Source organism: Brassica oleracea, chromosome C4 (genome assembly GCF_000695525.1).
Source record: "Brassica oleracea var. oleracea cultivar TO1000 chromosome C4, BOL, whole genome shotgun sequence".
Lineage (NCBI taxonomy): Eukaryota > Viridiplantae > Streptophyta > Magnoliopsida > Brassicales > Brassicaceae > Brassica > Brassica oleracea.
In genome coordinates this window covers 37850682-37855807 of record NC_027751.1, presented here as the reverse complement: position 1 = coordinate 37855807, position 5126 = coordinate 37850682, and positions in this window count along the sequence as shown.

Below are 5126 nucleotides of genomic sequence, written 5' to 3'. Positions count from 1 at the left end.
GCCAGACTTGAGAATTAAGCTGCCAGACTTGAGAATTAAGCTACCAGACTTTATAAGGTTTTATAGGGCTTTATAAGGTTTTATAAGGCTTTATAAAGGTTTTATAAGCTCGATTTTATTGAAGAGAAGAAGAAGAGAGAAAAAGATATTTTATTATATTGTGTACCGAGGTCACTTGTCTTTAAATACTTGTACCCAGATCCACAATTAAATTAAGAAAACTATTCTCTCCTTCTTTACATCTTGAGATCTACTTTCTCTCTCTCTATGTTCTTCATGTTCTTCATTCTCCATAAATAAACTCTCAATAATTCTCTCATTCTAACGTATCAGTGAGCTGGAAATTTGATCAGATGATGGAGAAAGGAAAGGAAATCGAAGGAAAAGGAAAGAGTAATACTCAAGGGGAGGCAAAGAATGGAAATACGTGATAGAGAAGTTTTGAAAAGGGAAAGAAAACAAAGGTGGTGAAAAAGGAAACTATCCCGAAACTACCGTAGCTAAGAAAGCAACGAAAAAATTCAGGTCTTAAATCTTGCTGGATCGATCTTATCTTAGATATTTGTGAAGAAGATAAGATTTGAATCTTCATATCTGATTATCCCTTGGAAAGTTATGTCATCCGAATCTGCAGTTTCATGCACGCGTGTGTTCTGGGACGTGGTGACAGGATTGGCATTTTTTTTTTTTTTTTTTTTTTGTTTCCTAAGGATCTTGCTCCTGAAACGATTTATAACAATATGAAATCAATTCTTGAGAAGATGGGTTTTATGGGTGATTTGTCAATCATGGCTTATGTTAATTTGGAAACCTTCCCGGATAAACCAGCTTATGAGAATGCCGGGTTTAGCATCATTCCTCATCAAGAGAGGCATCGTTTTATGTTACGGGACATTGCATGGTGGGAAGTGGATTCGACTTTCACCCCCAGTTTTCATTACAGAGGAAAATATAAGATTAATTTTATGGTAATCTTAAGTGAGATTGAAAAAGAATCGAATTTCGTCACTTTTCTTGAAGACCTGAAAATTCTAGGTTACAATGTTCGCTTAGTAGTGCCTCACGATAACCCCCCATCACCTAGGCTGCTAGATACTACTATTAGCTTCGAATGGCTTTACAAAAGCCTATTACAAACTGGAACCGTACAAAATCCTAAGCGGATGACAATGACAAGAGAGGTCGTCCCTCTATATTATTCTCCCATCCAAACCACTTCCTCCGCTCTTTGCCCAGGTGTCTTCTTGGACCTCTCCCCTTTGACTAGATGTTATGATCCTGCTTATATTAGTTCGTACGTTAGAAGATGGATGTCTTTTGGTGGTGAGTTTTCAGTCATGGCTTATGTTGTTGATACCGAAACCTCTTTCCCGGATGGATGGGTTGATGCTTTTACAAAATTTGGAATCACCATCATTCCCCAACGAGCAGATACACATGATCGAGCTCATAGAATGTCAGTGGATATTGTTTTGTGGGCAATGGATCATCCTGCCACCTATTTTCAACCAAGAGATTTGTTTGTTTTCTCTGACAATGTCAAAGTAGGAACGGATTTCTACAATGCTCTTGAAGCTTTGGGTGATAGATATTACAATGTTCGTGTATTACCTCCACCAGATCTCGACGTGAGTATGCCTCACCAAATATTTTCAAACCACATGCCAAGGATCAGCAGAGAGGAGGCCATTGGTTTTTTCGGTGGACTAGCTTCTTTGTATAAATAAGATTTTGATATGTCCCAGATACATGTCTTCTGGGATGTCCAGAGTTGCCCTATTGATATATCAATTATCCTACCAGTTCTTCGCAAAAAGGGTTATCATGGCAGGGTGCTTTTCAGGCCTTACCTTCCATATCAAGGAGATGAGCCGTTGTTGGGTTACAGGGATGATGGTTATGCCCGTGTTCCCAGTATCAAAGTCGAAGGAGATTCATACGCAGCAATTGCTAGGATGTTGTTGGACATACTTTTCTGGGCAATGAACCATGATGATCTACCACAAAATTTGATACTTATCTCACAACCCTCAAAAGACATCGACATTGTTATCCAATCCTTGGAACGCAGAGGTTTCAATATCATCTTTAAACCCTCTGATGATGAGGTCACCTCACATACCATCAATGACAGCTTTGAGTCGCTTTGTAAAATCCCACCAGACACTGCCAACCAGACCCTCCTAGAGTCACCGTGTCGGACGATCACAGACGTGAGCCGGAAGCTGAAAAGGAGTGCGGTAATCATCTTCTGGTTGGTAGACAGTTGCCCATCTAATCCATATGAGTTTCGTAACAAATTCAGCTCAACTCTGCAGGATAAAGGTTGTGCCGATTATGAGTCAGTGACAGCCTATGTTGAAGAGGGAAAGAATTCTGATGAAGTGATCAATGTCTGTAGGAAGTCAGGACTTCAGGTGAGCCTCGCACCTGAAGGCGATGAGTTTGGGAAATTCAGTTTGATGCTATTGGACATGATTAACTGGACACAAGCTTCTGGGGCACCCTTTAATTTTTTGGTAATCTCGAAACCCTTTAGAGATGCCATGTGCGACAGTGTCTTTAAAGATGTTAAAAGCAGAGGATTCAATGTTCTCTTTGAGATGGTTGATTACATGGTCACATTTGGAAGCTCCCTATGGTCTGCAAAAAGCATATTAGATACAAGTTTCAGCTTCAGCTCACAAGAGCTTGCTTAAGTAACTGATTTTGTTTTTATGCTGTACCTTTTTCTTCATCTTGTAAATCTCTGATTAATACTGATTCTACAAACATTTTCATTGTCACTCATCTTCATCTTGTAAATCTCCATTGAGTTGAGTGCCCGCCAAAAATATATAGTTAATTATTTTATTACCTAGTGGAATTCTAAACTCTTCTCGTCCTACTTGTATAGTAAGTTAGTGACGTCCTTCAGTTGTTTTTCTGAGAACTGACAACTGACATTCTAGTAACGTACGTCCTTTTCTTTTACTGGGCCTAGTGTAGTTTTTAGACATAGGATAGGGCTAATCAGTTTTATAACAAGATAATCTTCTAACTAAAATGTCGAGACATAAACCATATCTAGCCCAAACTAGCATATCTAACGTCCATCAGATGGACTCTTATCATAAATCTGTTTATGTATAGCGAGAAAAAAGCAAGACCACATGAGAAAATCTGTTGGGAACCGTCCAAGAAGATCAGCCTTGTTTTCCAACCGATAGTACTTTATTTTCATGCAATCTATACTATTAAAAACGATATATAGTTATTTGTGCAGCACGAAATAGTTTATGTTGCATACTCTATATTTCCCACGTCCCCTTTTTAATTATTTGCCCCTGATCTTAGGTTTTAGTATCGGTGTCTACTGTCGAGTCTATATTTGTTTAAAATTGTTTTAGAAACTAGTACAGTTTATAATTCTTTTAAAAATCTTACTTTAAATAATGATCATTTCATTACCTGAAACTTAATTTTAGTGAAACAAATACATGAAAATGAAAGAAAATGAAAAACAGGATGAACGAGAGAGAGAGTAATGTTTGAATTTGAGAGAGAGAGAAAGAGAGAGATATAATGAGGAAAATAATTTTCTTGATTTAATTGTAGATCTGAGTACAAGTATTTAAAGGCAAGTTGCCTCATTACACAATATAATAAAATATTCATTGTTTTAAAATATCTTTAACGGTCTTCTTCTCTCTTCTTCTTCTCTTCAATAAAATACTTGAGCTTATAAAACCTTATAAAGCTTTATAAAACCTTATAAGTCTCTAGCTTAATTCTCAAGTCTGGCAGCTTACTTCTCAAGTCTGGCAGCTTACTTCTGCTTTATGTCAACACTCCCCATCAAGCTTGACCATATGGAACAAGTCAAGCTTGGAGGCCATGAAGTATTCCCTCATTAAAACTTCAACTAGGTAAAACCCTTTGGGAGAAAACCCAAGTCAAGGAAAAAGAGTAGAACACTTCATGAAGGAGATATCAGTGACATGAGAGGTCTATGAGTCCCAATTTTGGATGAATGAACTCACAAACTTTAGTGCTTGCTGCCTTGGTGAAGATATCAGCTAACTGATCTTCACTTCTAGTATAGCAGGGTAAAATAATCTTCTGCTCCGCAGCTTGTCTCACCTTGTGACAGTCAACTTCAATGTGTTTAGTCCTTTCATGGAATACTGAGTTTGATGCTATGTGGATACCTGCCTGAGCTTGGAAACCATGAAGCATTCCCTCATTAAAACCTTTAGCTTGGAAAAACCTCATGGGATAAAAACCAAGCCAAGGAAGAAGAGTAGAACACTTCATGAAGGAGATATCAGTGACATGAGAGGTCTATGAGTCCCAATTTTGGATGAATGAACTCACAAACTTTAGTGCTTGCTGCCTTGGTGAAGATATCAGCTAACTGATCTTCACTTCTAGTATAGCAGGGTAAAATAATCTTCTGCTCCGCAGCTTGTCTCACCTTGTGACAGTCAACTTCAATGTGTTTAGTCCTTTCATGGAATACTGAGTTTGATGCTATGTGGATACCTGCCTGGTTATCACAATGCATTGTGATCGGGGTAGTTGCTTCTATGCCCAAGTCTCTTAGCAGTTTCCTGATCCAAATGAGTTCACTAGTTAGCTTCCTCATTGCCCTATACTCTGCCTCTGCACTTGAACATGATACCACCTTTTGCTTCTTGCTCTTCCATGTGACTAGGTTGCCTCCAATGAAAGTACAATAGCCTGTTGTTGACCTCCTGTCTACTCTATCACCAGCCCAATCAGCATCACAATATCCCACTATCTCTGTACTCTTATTGCAACCCATCCAAACACCTTGACCAGGAGCCTCTCTTAGATATCTCATGATCCTTTCCACCATATTCCAATGATGAACCTTTGGTGCTTGCATATGTTGACTGGCTTGATTCACAGCAAAACAGATGTCTGGTCTTGTAATGGTGAGATAGATTAGCTTCCCAACCATCCTTCTATAGAGCTTGAAGTCGCCAAATGGAGTATCCTCAAACTCCCCCTCACACAAGACCTTGTAACCTTCTTCAAGTGGTGTCTTAGCTACTCTTACTCCAAGTTCACCTGCCTCTTTTAGAAGGTCAAGTGTGTACTTTCTTTGAGATAAGAAAAAC